We start from the raw sequence: 16,538 nt of genomic DNA, 5'->3' as shown, positions 1-16,538 counted from the left end.
ATTCACTTTTCAAAGCAGGTAATCAGTTTGAGATGCAGATGGTCTCTTGTCACAAGACTCACTCCCCTAGTCTGACATCTGTCTAGTGAGAAAGCTGCACTGACTTTTCTGGTCAGATGTTCAGGAATTTAGATGACACGCAACAGTATAAATTGTGTCTCTTTCCTAGAATAAATAGAATACAGTTACACACGACTCTTTTCCCCCTTCCTGCCTTTGTCTCAGGTGCTGCATATGACTTGTCTTTTCTTTGAAGCCTTTAAAATCACACAGGATCTCATATATATCAGGCATAGAAATATTCTCCCAGTTACCATCTTTGGATGGCTGAACAATTGCATGTCTGCTTTTACCCTTCCATGGACTGTAGAAAATCACAGAATGGTTTGGGTTGGGAGGACCTTTAAAGACCATCCAGTTCCAATTCTCCTGCCATGAGCAGGGTCAACCTCCACTGGACCAGATTGCTCCAAGCCCCATCCAACCTGGCCTGGAACACTTCCATATAAAGTTAGAGTGTCATGGTCCCGTTAACAGATGTGGAAAGTGAGATGTGAGCAGGCATTCCCATCCTCATCACAGCCCCATCCCAGGAGAGCTGGGGCCTGGCCAAGATGGGATGGAGGAGATCTGGAGCCAAGAATCCAAGTGGGAAAGAAAGTAAGGAGAAAGCAAGGCCTGAAGATGCCTCAAAACCACCAGTTGCTGGCAGAGTGAGGGCATCCCAGGGTTGTGCCTTCACCTGTAGAGGCACAGAAACCCTCCTTCCTTCTACCATTTTGGGCTCATTCACTCTGCTCTGAAGTATTCTCACTGCCCAGAGAGAAAATCAAGACAACAGAGGTTTGAGTGGTTCTCTGCTGGTTCTTTATTTCACCCCCAGAAGATGAGGGCCAAGGGGAGACTGACACAGGAGTTTATCTCAGATTGATACAACAAAAAAGCAATAGTGAAGTGAAGGGTGGCTGCCGTCTGAAACAACCTCACTTCAATGAGCTGCCATGCTTCTGGGTGTGAGGACAGGCATTTTTACCTTTTCCTCCTACTCATGGAGCCTTCTATCTCCCAGTCAGACAGCCTATCCCTTGGATTTGTGCTTGCTGACAACAAGTCTCCTTTCTCACTTACCTTTCACTGACCTCTGGGAAACAGGCCAGGCAGTATGGCCACAGGTCACGAGCCAAAAACTCCTCATCCGGGGCCAGCACACTTAGGGTGGTTTATTTCTTTTCTCACCAGTCCCATGAGGCTCCTGGAGGAGCTGGGTCCTGGGCTAGCTCTGCTGCTTTTGTTGGAAGACCTGCACAATCACTAATCGCATTTGCATTTCTCACTAGGGCCCTACACATCCTAAGTGCTCTCCATGCTCTCCACAGCCATGAGAATCTCAGTCTTCCACAGAGCTCACAGTCTAAAACCCAAGGTGGGAAATCACTAACTCCTGTGATGGCTGCTCAGTCTTTGCCTCAGGAATTCATCAAAAAGAGAATTTTCTCCAAGAGGGCCACAGGACACAGTGTGCACACAAAAAGAAGTTGGTAGAGGAAGGAGACCAGACAAATACATCATTCTTGGGAAAAAAAAAAAAAAAAGAAAGAATGAAAAAGAGTATCTGTGTGTGTCCCTTCAGTTAGGAAGGTTTACAAAGTAGCTTCACAATGGGAAACAGTGCCTGCTCCTGAGGTTTTACAGTCCCAGCAATCAGAATGAAATAGCAGGAAGGGGAAAGGCAGAAGCAGGAGACCTGTGATTCCCTGCCTTCCACGGAGCAACTGTGCTCAGTTTGCAGGTCCAAGGCATTTTTAAGCCTATAAATAAACCGGGGACGTTAATGAAGGCATTAATCTCGGCTGGCCGCCGTCCCAGCTATTTTCAGAGCGAGTTACCTTGCCTGTCCCGGCAGAAGTAGGTCTCGAGGGGAGGGTCGGCGAGCCGCAGGACGGATGCCGAGTGCCCGGGGCCACCGCCCTGGCCGCAGGACACCGCCACCGTCCTTGGCAGCGCACCAGGAGGAGGTGTCCCGAGCGCCAGCCCTCCTGGCTCCCGGCCTGCAGGGAAACACACCAAAACAGACGTCAGATAATAAACAACGAGAGAGGCAGAGCGCTGCCGGCTGCAGAGGGAGGCTGGTGGGTGCTCCTGTCTGCAGCCAGTGCCTTCTTCATCTCCTACAAGGAGATACCCCCGCTGGAGACCCTCTGCTCCCTCACCTCTGCCTTTCCAAGGACAGCAAGCGGCAGAGCTCGGAGCTACAGAGAAGGGGGCATGGGAAGGGCAGGCCAGGGCATCCCAGCACACTGATCTAGGGCAGGGTACAGGTCCCTGCAGGGAACAAGGTCTGCCCCGAGACAGCTTGCTGCCCCTCAGCAACAGTCAGTGCTTCCCTCGCAGGCAGAGGGGGAGAAGAGCTCCCTCTCTTTTTCACCTCTCGGGGGTCTCTGTGGTCAAGATGACCCTGAGATGTGTTAGAGAGTCTCTTTTCCCAGCCTGGCAGCGGAAGGAGTCGGGATTCTTCTGTTCTGGTTTTCAAGGTTGTGTATTCTTTGTTATCTATGACATTCCTTTTCTGACCTGCTGAGGTCTGTCTAGCAGGTTGGTCCAAGGCACACTGACTACCTTCAGGGGCAGTGTTATCTTTTTATACTAAAAAATACATTTATGTTATTTACAATAATTTCTCAATACCTACCACCCATGTTAGACAGTGTGTTTCTACTCTAAACCAATCCAAAAGTGCCAACATCACCCAGAAGATGGAGGCTAAGAAGAAGGACAAGGCATGCCCAAATCCCTCCATCTTGGCTTCTGAACCCCCATTCTAAAAACTCAAAATTCTACTTTTCTATCTTGTAACAAACTATCATTCTACTTAAGGTTTGTGGCTTGTGAATCCTCATATAATGTTGGTAATTGTTTTTTCCAAGGGCTAAAATTGAAGGCACAGGTGTTTTTGATTCTGTGCCAAGGTCCCTGAGCCCTCTGTCAGGGTCTCAAGTCCTCCAGGGCAGCCAGAGGAATTTCCTGGGTTCCAACATCCACCCAGGAAGAGCAGGAATGTCATGCACTTGGATGGTAAAAGCTGCTTTTTCTCCTTCCTGCCGTGAGGAAAGAAGCCCCAGGACAGCATCTGTATGGGAAAAGAGCAGCCCAGTGTTTGCCCTCAGTGCTTACCTAGCACCCAGAGCTGGTTTGCCTGTGGGCAGTGGAGCCCTGAGGTTCATCTCACAAAGTACTTACAAATGTTTGCCTCATCTTACAAAGTATACCATGCTTTTGTTTATTTTACTATTTCTTTCACAATATGCCAGGAAAAAATTTATTCCTAGCAGTAAATGAGGAAATAGGTGCCTTTGAAAACCACATCTACACATTGCTTTCCTTTGACCTGCCCCCTCAGGTATGGTCAGATGCCACCACACAGAGTTAGAGAAATGAATGTTCCTGTACCACCAGAAAACAACACTGGCCATAATTTTCTTTTCTATTCTACAATAAGCTCAAGATGTTGAGACATTTGCCAAATAATATTACAAAAGAATTGTTCACGTGCTGGTCCCAGGTGACATTTGGCTACTGTAACTATTAGGACTCATTCTCCCAAAGCATTCAGTAGCACAGGACTTTTTCCCCAATCTTCTCAGAAAATACACACTGTTTTCTGTTCTTTGTGTTGCTTAGTAATGTTTCCTGAATTCTTATTATCTATAGTGGTCTGACTGCCAGTTGCTCATAATGTACCATCTAGCAAAAATTAAGAGAAATTTGGATGTTTTCCTACCTTCTTACAATGATGCTTTGGGGCCAGAGGCAGCAATTTCTCTGTGGAAGACCCACCCCACTTGATGTGGCCTGCAGCTCACAAACAACACAACCTGTTCCCTCTCAGGAACTGCTAAGAAATGCATTTAATTTACTTGAGTTTTGGTCTTGTGTCTCAACTATATCCAATGGACAATCTGAAGGCACTACTTATGCTGCAGCTTCCCTGCTGCAGTTCTGTCTGGCCTCTTTTAGAGATCATGCAGGATATGACTATTTGAAGGAGGCCTGGGTGGGTTGTGCATGGCAAAGTTTGGTCCTGCCTACAGCCACTTTGGCAAGCAGAGACACACCTGGATCCTGCACTGTGCTCTGGCTCTGTGAAGCAGGGCTACGGACTCCCGTGTCAGCAGCAATCCGAGACACCAACCCCAGTGACAATTGACAGGAAATTTCTTTCCTACTTTAATGAGTCCACACAGTGTTAAGCCATTTTTTGCAAAGCTGTCATAAAGGGCCCTGACTGATCCCTACTGCCTGTAACTGGTACTTTGGGGAGCCCATCAGCCCCATCACCCTCTTCAGATTGTGCTTTTCCAAACCTGCTGATGAGGGGCAGCAGGAGCAGGCACTGCAGTGATTCTTTGGCTCCACAGAAGTTGGTCACATCCCCAGCAGCTTTGGCAGACTTGGTGCAGTTGTTTTTAACTCCTAATCTCTACTTGTGGACTTTTCTGGGTAGTTGCTAGGATGAGAATTTTCTTTATCAATGGAATTTCATCGGTTGGGTTTGCTTGCTATCCACTAGCTTGTCAAATTCAGAGATACAGCCATCTAAATCTTACTGCATAAACTGCAGCAACATCACTCTCAGGAGGAAAGTGAGGGGGGAAATATCCCCTCAGAGGTATTCTGTTTCTGGAGAAACTGCATGTCCAATAAGAAACCAGCTTGCAACCTCAATCTTACACAAGACACACAGAGATACTCCTGGCAGACTTAACATTCACCTTGACAAAGTAATCAGCTTGTCAAGCAAAGGAAGCCATTGTGGCCAGAGTGGTCATGGAAGGTAACTAATACTCTCCACCTGCAGCATCAGTCAAATAAGGATTTTAAATACTACAAGAGAGAAGATTTGAAATGTTAGAGAAGAAAACATACATAGGAGTGAAAACAGCAGCATGTGATGGCCAAAAATGGAAAATAAAAGCTAGAAATGTTTCATATTGACCCAAATAAATAACAACCTCAAATGAAGTGGTTTAGGCTTGTCAGGTTTAGCCTGACCTCGGGCCAGTAATTTGCTTTCCCTGGAATAAAACAAAAGGCATCTGTTTATCTTGGCTACGAAAATGTCCTTGTCAGATGTCAGCTGAATTCTCTCTGGGCAGGTCACCTATCTCCTACCAGCTCCAGAGGAGACCCATAAACCACTGCCCCCCGAACATGATACATCTGTGCATCCTGAGCAGTCATCCCTTCTCTTCCCTGAGCTGCCCAAGTTGTCTCAGAAGGCTTCCTTCCCTCTGCCTGGAAAATCCTGCTAGAGAAAAATGTCATTGCTAGTAGTAGTGATAATGGTAGAAATCCCTGCAACCCTCATAGGGTTACATTAAAAGTGCCTTTCCTGCCAATACCAGGTACAAGAACTCCTTCTTGCTGACCCTGCTGCTCACCCACCCCAGAGCATGGCTCCTTCAGGCAACAGTCCTTCCTGGCACCAGGAGGGAAGTGCCAAGAACCAGCACCCAGAATGACCCAGTCACAAATAAAATCCAATGAAAACCTGCTGCTGCTTAGAAATAATCACCAGACAAAGAAAAGACCCAACTCAGAGAATTCTCTGCTTGGCATACCAATGATTAGGTGATGCACTGCAACCCAGAGGTAGGAGGGAGCTGCTAGAGCAGGGGAGTGGGCATTGCTGCCAAAGGCTGGCTTCAAACTAAAGCCAGTATTTCCACATTTCCACAAAGATGGAGGGAAGGGTGACAGTGTCTCAGACAGGCAATAGCTGGAGTGAGGTGGAGCTAAGCCCTGCACCAAGGCTTGAGTGAACCATACATGCAACCTCTGGCTGACAGCACTGGTGTCTCCAGGGAGGCCTGAGGACTCACATCGATCTGCACATTTAGGAGAGCAAGAAAAGTGGTGATTTATCAGATCAGTCATAGAAATGCAAAAATCTGTCTTGTTAATGTTGACAATTAACTCTTATATTTGCCGGGGGAAAAGGGTCCTGGTGCCTTTCCTCTGGGATGCTCAGGTATGTGGCAGTGGAAGCCTGTTGTTGCCTTCTGTAGGACCAGGACAAAGCTGTGCTGGCAGGCAGGAAAATGATGTGGCTCCTCTGGACCCAAGTGATTGCTGAGCAGAACACAAGGACACTGGAAATGCCCCCAGCTACACAAACGTGATATTCCATCGTGCTGCTGAGGCAGCAGAGCCTCCTCCTGCTGCTGCTCGGAGCGGGCTGTGTTCACTGGTTTGGGTTCTCAGAGTGCTGTGATGGTTGTGAGATTCAGTCTCTAATTAGGTCCCTGTAGTGGTGAGATTGCTTCCTTTATAATCACTCAGTGGGAACTGGTACTTTATCCTCTGTACTCAAATTTTTATGTCTTTCACTCTCATTTTCTCTCCAATGCCCAGAGTCTCCAGTCCACTGGATGACAGCTGCAAAAACCTCTGACATTCACTTTAAGGATGATTCTTTTCAGCTGGAAAAGAATTTCCTTTTGACAAGCTCTTCCAGTGATATTTACTGCAACTAATGAATTAACTCACAGCTGGACCACTTGCTAGCCTTTTCAGTCCAGAGCTGCTTTAAATCTTGATTAGTTGTTATGATTTGTAAATCTCACAGAACTGCTAAGTCCAAGCTTTCCTGTCTCACACTGTGATCAGGAGACTGTTCCCACTCATGCAGAGCAGCACTACACAGGCATTAGGCATTCAGGGGGACTCTATCTCTGCAGCAGGTAGCAAAACAGTGCATTATCCACAGGAAATAGTTCAGTTCACAAGGAAAGTTATTTGAATAACTCGTAGTGTGCCGGATTTGCATGGCCTGGTTTTTGGTAGCCGGGGGGCCACAGAGGTGGCTTCTGTGAGAAGCTGCTGGAAGTTTCCACCATGTCCAGCAGAGCCAATGGCTGATGGCTCTGAAGATGGACATGATGCTGGCCAAAGCTGGGCCAATTAGGAAGGTTGGTAACACCTCTGTGATAACAGATTTAAGAAGAAAATCAAAACTAAGTGAGGTGTGTGCACAGTGTTAATTCCAGCTAGAGAAGAGGAGGAGGTGAGAACATGTGAGGGAAACAGCATGGAGACACCATGGTTGGTGGAGAAGGAAGGGCAGGAGGTACTCGAGGCACCAGTGTTGAGGTTCCTCTGCAAGCTGTAAAGAGGCCATGGTGAGGCAGCTGTCCCTCTGTAGTCCATGGGGGATGCAGAGATCCACTCACAGCCTGTGGGGCAGCTGCCATGCTGGAGTGGGTGGATGCCTGGAGGAGGCTGTGGTCCAGTGGGAGACCCAGTGGAGAGAGCGAGCCCCTGCTTTCAGGCTGGAGCAGCCTGTCCTTGGAGGGCTGCACCTCGTGGAAGAGTGACCCACTCACAGCAGTTTTGGGAGGACTGTGTGCCCATGGGAGGGATTCACAGTGCAGCAGTTTTGGGAGAACTGCTGCTCGTGAGATTGGAAACACACTGGAGAAGTTCATGGAGAACTGTCTCCCTAGGGAAGGGACCTCATGGCATAGCAGGGAATGGACTCCTCTCCCTGAGCAGTGGAAGAAAATCTTGGGTGGTGAACTGATCAAACCCCAATGCCCTGTCTCCCTGCGCTGTCAGTGGAAAGCAGGGAGGGGGTTGAGGAAGAAAAGGTGTTTTAAGGGATTATTTTACTTCTCATTATCCTTCTCTGACTATGGTAGTAATAAATTCACTTTGCACTTCCAAGTTGTCTGTTTTCTCCTGGTCCTTATCTCAACCCTTCATTAAACTTTTCTCCCTTCTGTCCAGCTGTGGCAGGGGAGGATGAATGAACAGCTTTTGTGGGTGCCTGGTGTTTGGCACTGTCAAACCACAACAGTTTTGGTGGAGAATGCAGGCACTAACAAGGACTTTGAGATAAGGATATAAATTGGGAGAAATATTGGGCAAACCAATTATTAAACCATGTTATGAAGTAGAATGATAGTGGCGAATTTGCATTGTAGTGAAGGAATTGTAGTGAAGGGTCTAGGGGTGGATTTTGTGTAGTTTGTCCATTTTTGTTCTGTATTGTGATGATGGGGTTTTTTTGGATCTAGTGTGGACAACTTTTTTTTCCTTTTTTTGCTGCTAATTTAGTTGTTTTTGTTGTTGTAAGTAAAGATTGTATATTGAATGTGGATGATTTTTTTACTGCAGACTTCCACGGTTGTTGGCAATCCTTACAAGCTGTCTGATACTGTTAATATTATTAGCCCATACCACTGTTATTCTATGGAATTAATGGAATTTGTCATCACCCTAGTGCAAGAGAAACAACCTTTAGGTGAGGAGCTATTAAAATGTGCCCTGAGGCATCCAGTTCCTGGGTGGAAGGGTGCGTGGAGGGATTTGGGCAGGTTCCTAGGGTGGTTCTAAATCACCTAAATCATCTCCCATTGCCTGGGAATTTACTCCTGAACAGGCAAACACCCTACCAAACTGGCCCCTGGACTGATAGAAGGGAGCCATTACACATGATGAAGCCCTGCCTCCCAGAGGTGTCTGAACATTGCTTGCTGATGGGAAGTAGAGACTGACTTTTCCCTTTGCTTATGCACACGCAGGTTCTCCCTTTTTTCTTTCACTGTAATAAAATGGCCTTATCTCACCCACTGGTTGCTCTCCACCTTATTGTCTCCCCTGTCCCCTTGGCTTAGTGGGCGCCTGGTGCCCTGCCAGGGTCAACCTGCTACACAGAGTTGGAAAAGAAAAGGCCTTACTATTTTAAGCATGTGTGAAAAAATGCACAATGCAGCGTATACTACATTTCACAAGCATCTTGCACAAGTGATATTACACAAATGCACCTTTCTCCACATTATTTTGCAGATCCTCTTTTCTGTTTCTAGCTTCTGAGCACATCCTGAGCAATGAACAACAGCCCAACATTTCAGATTAGGATCCTTACTTGAGTTCCTAAATAAAATTAGTCTAATTTGTATAGATTCTGCCCTCTCAAGTCCCACTACACTCACAGAGTCAGCAAGTCAGGTAATTTGTATTTTGGCAACTAACTGTGCATTTAGGCATCTAAATTTTCAGTGATTTGAATTCCAACTCTAAAATTCTGGCCTGGAGGTAAGCATCTAACTGGAATTTGTAGCCCAGGGGCTGGGAATACAGCAGTCATGTAGTTGCCTGAGTTCAGGATGAAAAGTCAACATGCATGGAGACTTTTCACTTATCAGAAGGCTTACAGCAAAACAGGAAGTTATTAATATCAGAGCCTGAACTGACTTGAGAGTCAGACAATATCAAACAGAAGGTGTCTCCCCTTTTTCCTGTTTATCTCTTGCTAGCTCAGAAGACAGGGGAGATGAAGAGGCAAAGAGTTTCATAATTTGGTGCTACAAGGCAGTGAAATTGAGCAGGCAGGCTGTACATCATTACACAAAGTATATGGCATCACTTTCCTCAAGTCTTTAAAGCTTTTGCTGTACTTTTAAACAAACAGGGAAGCTATTTTGAAATGATGGGGTGGAACATGACAAAATAGTGCAGCGCTATGGCATGCAGGAGTTTAGACAAAGTGAGCAATAAATGAAACTACCAGGGAGGGTAATATGCTGCCTTGGTATAGTTATCTTAGGAAAACACTGGAACTAAAGAACTTTCTCTTGAGAAAGTGTCATTTGATTTTTAAATAACACAGGTCATTAGGACTACAGTTTCACATCGTGTCTGCATGATGGTTTATCAAAGCAAGATCAAGTTACTGGCAGGGTCCTGAGAGGAAGCTCCAGGGTAAAGGAAAAATAATGTACAGAGCAGCTTACCACCACACTGTGCAGAAATGAGCAAAACTTCCTGGACTCATGGCCCAGCCTCATCACATCAGCACAGCACACACCAGACTGCATTCAGCTCTCTGTTTTCACTGCTGCCCAACACAGTGTTTTCTTTCAAACAAGGACAATTTAAAAAACTGCCCTTTCTAAAAGGGAACTGGACAGTCCCTCCTTGAAAGACAAGATCGAGCAGGAAGCCCTGCACTGAGAACTAGCAAGGTCAAAAATGGAGTGCCAACCTGTTGGGATGTGGGATCATTGGCTATCTGAGCTCTCCTGTGTTTTGTCAGCCACTGTGGAGGTGACAGGGCCAGGGAGCTGCCTACCTGGCCTCCATGTTGGTGGAGAATTTATTAAAAGACTCATGCTAGGCACAGAAAAACTGGCACTGAGCAAGCAAAAGGCAAACCCCAAGAATATTTATTTGTTTTGACTTATGACTGGGCAGGGCATACTTCCTAGTGTAACTTGGATGTTCTTTAGAAGGCAAAACACTATAAGTAGGTGTCAGATCCCTGGGAAAGGTTTCATTTCTTTTGGAGAAACAGGAGATTTCATGTGAGGATTTGTTCACTGGGCATTTTCACTTTTTCAGTTATCTAGAGATTTGGGCCTCTTTCTTTTTTTTTTCCCCATCCTATCTTGCTGAGCCCCTCACAGCCACATGAAATAAATTCCTAGAAGGAGATCACTCCCACAGAGCCTTACACCTCTCAATCTACACTGAAAAAAACGTGTTTGTACATGCAGAATATTAAAAAAATAGAGATGCATCTACTTTTCTGTCCTTAATAAGTTTTCAGCTGCAAACACAAGGCAAGAGTCACACTTTCTTTCCCCTGAGGTTGCAGATATCAAACAAAAACATCACAAATTTCATTGCTGCTTAAAGGAGATCTGCTGTACATGACTTGCAGGAACCACTACTTCTGACAAGATGTGTTCACTACAGTACTGATGTACACAGTGTAATCCTCAGGGGAAGGCCCTGCAGTCAGCTGTCCCCCCCAGAATATTTTCTTTTCTCCCCTCAGGCCACTTTAGGGGTGCTGGGTAAGGAGGGGTACAGCAAGCAGCTTTCAGGCTCCCAGATAGGTCCTTTTGAGATCCCCTAAGCTCATGGATGAGGAGGAGGAAGGGAGGAAGAACTGTATCAGATGAAATGGAACTAGGCAAGACAAAAGAGTGGTTACTAGGAAATGAAAAAGAATTCTATAAATAAAGATATGAATAGTTTTCATCTTTAAGCAAGAAATGTGAGAGGTATGAAATGAAGCAGAATTAAGAAAAAGCATTCTCCAGAGGGAATTAGAGAGATTTACAGCACAATATCAGCTCCCTGTGCAGCTCAGGTCAAACACTGCTTTGCATTTAAAAGTCAGCTACACACAGTGCTCTGAAGGATCCCCTTTGCTGTCCATTGCCTACGGTAAAAAGGGAATACAGACCAAACCATTTGATGGCCTGATATGACTCTCTCTCATACTGTAGCTAAATTCCTCACAGGTATTAACCTCACACAACTCAGGGGTATGGAAACACATTCTTCCTTGGAAAATGGGGGGCAAAAGGCAGAAGGATGGGACCAGCATACACAAGGGAGTCACTGGCAAGGCAGATACCTGAATGTAGATCACCCAGGTTCCAAGCTAGCATCTGAACCTCCAGACACACCCTCTTCTCCTTCAAAATGTGAGAAAAGAAGAAATAAAACCAAAACCATACAACAGTGGTTTGAGTCATTTGAGAGTCCTGGCTGCAACCTCCCACACAGCAATCACCACAAAATCTTGGCTGCTTTCACCACTGCCATCTTACCTTTCCCTCTCAGCCTTTCTGTTGTGTTCTGACATAAACTGGGAGCTGCCTGAGGCAGAAGCTGTTTAAGCTTCCCCATTATTTTGCATGCAACATGAAGTATCATGGGGTGTCTCACAGGTTTTGACTCTAAATTGAGTTTTTGAGAGAGTCAAATTACTTAATGCCACTTGAGTCCGCCTCCTGAAGCTTTTCCACGCCTAAGAGCAGCTGGCAGAAGCAGTGGAAGTGAGCAAGAGCCATCTGTGCACATTGCTCAGGTTTTACTACTTCTGCTCACCCTGAGATTTTTGGTATCAGGGAAATTATTTAAGCTGCAGGAAATAGCTCTTGAGGGCAACAAGGATCTAGCTAGTGACTTAGGCTAGGCAAGATGTGCATACAGCAGCAGCTGCTTTGTAGGAATAAGGCCCTGCAAATTTTTTAATGCACACTACTGTCCGAAGCGCTGCTGTGAAGGATTTATGCAATAGAAATGTGACTGCGTTCCTGTTCCACTGCTAACTATTCCTATGTGTCTCCTCTCTCACTGCCCTTCAAAGCTTTCCTCTGAATACAGTGATGCATGCTGTTCCTGAGGAGTCTTGGGAGAGAATGTAGAGGGCATAGATTTGCTTCAAAGCAGATCTTCAAACATCTGTTTGTACTTACAGCACGAAAATTCAGCAGGCTACAGCACATAGCTGCCTGTAGCTTCAAGGCAAACGCAAATGCTACGAGGTATTAAAGACTCATAAACATAAACAAGATAGCCTGGAGCAGCTTATCAGTTAGGTGGTAATGGGTGGGGAAAGGCTCATTGTATATTTAAGGCCCAGGCATTTTCCCACTGATTTTTTGCCATGTTAGTAATGGGCCAGGGAGAGGAAAACTCTTATGTAATTTAGCCAGGAAATAGTGCTCAGGTCAGTCAGTCCTGACAGTCCTGACTCTCTCCTGCTGTGGTTCCTGCTTGCTGCTGCATGGGGGTGCAAGGGCAGTGTCTGGCCAGAACCCCCTGAGTCAGGAGGGGAAAGAGACAACTGCTCATGCCAGCTCCATTCCTGACAGCTAGGCCACCACTACAGCATGTTATCCCTCTAGCAGAACAGGACAGGAAAAGGGACTTCCCTGGCAGCAAAACCTTGCTGGCTGGCCATGCAGGAGCATCAGGGGAAGGCTCTGGCCCCAGATTATTGTTTGGGTGGAAAACAAATGAACAGATGAAGACACTGTCACCTGCTGTTCCTGGACATCACCCTGTGACCACAGGGTAGAGTGGCACTGAGACCCAGGAACACTTTCACTGCTACCTGAGAAACAGGTTACCATGATTAATCTGATAGAAGTTGGTGGTGTTTCAGTCCCTTCCACACCTTCTGGCTGAAAGAGAAGAAATTTTGGCTGGCTTGAAGTCTCTATATAATTTTGTATTAGCATCAGATGACTGCCAGTTCTGATGTAAAGGAAGGGACAGGAACATGAGGCAGGATCTGTTAGGACTTGAGGCACTGAAGCAGAGCTGTTCTAGGTGGGCATAAACCATTATGGACAACATCTCAGTATCTCTAGTTCACAGTCTTCTGTTTCGTCTAAGCCCACCTCCTTGGAGATTTCAACTCCAATGCCATTTGGAGCAGCTTTGCCCTGGACAAATGTTGTCTTCTGCCAGCTCCACTGCAGGGACTGTAATCTTTACCAGCAGAGCAGTAAGAGCAGCTGGGTGGGTCCTCTTCAGTCACCTCACCATCACTTGTTAGAGCTCATTTATCAAAGCCCTAAATCACAACACAAACACTAGAAATCAACCCAAAATGGATATGGCTAGACTACAAGACCTGAAAATTCTCTAAAAACGTGCAATCTAGTTCAATAAATAGTGCCTTCCCCGGGACAGATAACTTGGACTCTCCAAGCAAAACAGTGTCGACAAGAAAAGCATTTTACACCAATATTTTTGGCAGTATAGAAACATCCATGTATATTACACAGTACTTACTACAAGGACAGAAGATTCCAATGTAGATCCACATTCACTTTTGCATTTCTAGAGGTGAAGAGGGGTTTTCAGTCATGTTGAGCAAATGTGACTGAGCCAACAGGAATTAAAGCTGTGCTCTTTCCTGCCTGTTGAGACATGGTGAAAGAAAGCAGCTACCTTAAATCAAAGGGTCCAGATTCAGGGAGGTACTCCAGCTAGAAATCAGAAGCCAGTTTACAGATACTTTGATAACTTGGGCTTTTATTGTTCCACAGGCCCCCAAGATCAGTTGGTGAGGGCTGGGTAAATTTCCTCATATGGTGTTTGAAGGCAAAGACAATCTACATTTGCTTCCCACAGGCAAGCCCAGGCAGCTACAGCGTATTACAAAAAGAGGAGATTAAAAGCAAGTTTTGTAGCACTACTGTATGAAAAGATACAATCGGTTCTACCATTAGCAGCTTAGGAGTTAGGATTGGAAATCTGATGTAGGCACCTTTGAAGCACCAGTTTTGTCAAGAATATCCCCATGCTTTGTTCTGTCTTGAAAATGGAATTGTTTAGCTATTAAAAGAGATTAATGTAATCTCTGTGTCTATGAAATTGGATTTTAAATCTGTTTGCTTACTGTACTATCTCCATGCAGTGAATGAGACCTCTGCTGCTTTTCATGTTGCTGTAATTACAGGTCCCACCTTGTCCGAGCCCAGCGTGTGCTGGCATTGCCAGCAGGACAAAGTGCCTGGCAGACTGCAGGAGGAGGCACGTAGCTGGCAGGGAGAGGGAAGCCTGTGTTCCACAGAGGCCATGGGTGAGGTTCCGTGCTGCTCTGGACCCCTCAGTGTGAGCAGAGCCAGTCAGAGGGGTCTGAGACAGCTGGGGCACAGTGTACGCGCTAGGAGCAGAGGCTGAGCGAGCTGGGTGGGGCTAGTCCAGAGACAGGGGGATGGAGGGGTGATCCAACAGGACCCTACTGCCAATCACTTCTCCCTCAGGAGGAGATGGACAGACCCCAATCCATCCTGCAAGCAACAGGTGGACAAACAGGGGGCAACAAATCCAGCCTGGAGCTTGGGAGAAAAGAATGGACATTAACAGAAAACATGTCCCAGAGAGGGAGAGTGTGCATTCTCCATCATTGGAGGCTGTCATGACTTGGCTAGACAATGCCAAAGCTGACTTGATGTAATGTGATAGTCCTGTGCTAAGCAGGAGACTGGATGACCTTGGGCCTTCACAGGACTTTTCCAAACATTTTTGTGTTTCTATTATTTTCCTAGTGAAGGAAATGAACACTCTTCAGCTCCATGGATACATGTCTTTTTATGCCAACTAAGGAGCTGGTCCTGCAGTCTTCTTTCCAAGAAGCTAGCAGAAAAGGTTAAGAAATGCTAGTCCCTCTCTACTCCTCCTTCTCCCACAGGCAGCAGTGTGTTGTGTCCACCTCCAGTCTCCACTTTGCTGCAGAAACATGGCTTGTGGTCCTGTGAGCATGGTCTAGCCATGAGTGTTGACAGTCCAATTGCTTCACTCAGAACTAATGGTAGAAGAAGAGATATCCCAGGGTAGGAGGCAATTGTTGCTGGGAATTCTTCTTGTCATCAACTAACCCAGACCATGTCTCCTTGCAGCAGGTTCTGTTCACTTGAGGATCCTGGCACAGTTTATTGCTGCTTCCACTCATGCACACCACAGACACTTCAGCAGGCTCCTTTTCTGCTAACAGAGGGATCACGCAGCATCCTCTGGCTGTCTGAAACAATTTCTCTCTCTAGCCCAAGATCTGCAACTCCATGCAACTCCAATCTTTGCAATGTTTACTAGCCCTTTGCATTCTCTGAATGTCCTCTGCCAACTTCCCCCTCTCTTGGGAAAAAGGGATCTAGTTGCTGAGTTTTTATTTACTCATCATGGCAGACAAGCTTCTGATAAGCCATCTCTCTGCAGTGCTGCAGCCTTACCCTGCTGTCCTGCATGGATATGGGGTAAAAAAGTCCCCCACAGAGTTTTAAAATGGTCTTTTTTTCCTTTTTGCAGCAGATGAAAGTCTAACTTGCTTTCTCTTTCCCAGAAGTCATCTTGACTTCAGTGGCTTGAGAAGAGCTGTGGCAGTAGCAAGGTCCTTGTTAATGACTGATTGCTCCAGGGCAGAGGAGGATTTGGTGCTCTGATACAAGGAGAAGGGCAGAAGAGAAAAAAGTCAAATGAACGGGTGCCTGTAGTTGTTCTGCTTCTCCTGATGTATCTGCAGAGACTGCAGAAATGGCTGGGTGACCAATGGAAGCGCTTGTGTAACATGGGGAGCCCCACACTCCAAAACACCACAGGCACAGACAGTGTCATCACCAGCACCAAGCTGTCCAACAATGGTGGAAGGGACAAAGAACCAGCATGTGTCCTCTGCTCTCACAGAGAAAAATAATCTTTTGTATTCCTCTTTCTTTTGGACTTTGTAAACAGTTTGAGACTGTTTATATACAACTTGTTTTGTCCAGTTGGATACATCTGGGTTACTTGCTCCATCTGTTCTCTTCAGTTTTAGGCACCTCTGGACTAATTGCTCTTTCTTTGACCAAGCTTTTGCCCTCTGAATTCCATAATGCATCAACAGCACGCCCATACACTGCCCCAGTACCACCCTCAAAGCCTCCCAGGGCTCTGAGATGCCCTCAAGGCCAGATCCAATCCTCAAAGTGAAGACCTGGCACAAAAGTGCTGCCTCAGGGCTCCTCTCCACCCATGAGTGTTCTGGCAGCCGAGTGCCTGTGCTAGCCTTTTCACCCCAAACTGCATTCAGCCCATGATGACTTGGTCCCAGCAGCTCTGTTAGCTCTCCTCGTGGCAGACAGCAGCCCTACAACTTCTGCTCACTGTGTCAGGTATTGACAGGGCCAAACATTCTGGGGAGCTCTACAGCAGCAGTATTGTGGTGGCTATGATGAAGCTAATTAAAA

The 16,538-nt window shown here is 46.3% G+C and overlaps 1 long non-coding RNA gene across 2 annotated transcripts in view; it reads right to left on the bottom strand.

The window, feature by feature from the left end:
• Positions 1-857: 857 nt before the first annotated feature.
• The window catches only part of LOC128934472 (uncharacterized), a 58,748-nt gene continuing 43,067 nt past the window's right edge, over positions 858-16,538 (bottom strand). The window contains exons 3-6 of one of the 2 annotated variants that reach the window (XR_008482858.1): positions 13,603-13,730; positions 4,770-4,849; positions 1,887-2,048; positions 858-1,808 (exon numbers count right to left, since the gene is read on the bottom strand). This is a non-coding gene — a long non-coding RNA (uncharacterized LOC128934472). The remainder of the gene's footprint in view (positions 1,809-1,886; positions 2,049-4,769; positions 4,850-13,602; positions 13,731-16,538) is intronic. The other variant, XR_008482859.1, reaches the window with a different exon arrangement.

This window comes from Melozone crissalis, unplaced genomic scaffold (genome assembly GCF_028551555.1).
Source record: "Melozone crissalis strain CALT ecotype California unplaced genomic scaffold, PUWL_Pcris_2 ptg000013l_1, whole genome shotgun sequence".
In the NCBI taxonomy this organism is placed as follows: domain Eukaryota; kingdom Metazoa; phylum Chordata; class Aves; order Passeriformes; family Passerellidae; genus Melozone; species Melozone crissalis.
The sequence above is the reverse complement of the archived record's forward strand: the minus strand, read 5'-3'. Positions and strand labels throughout refer to the sequence as shown.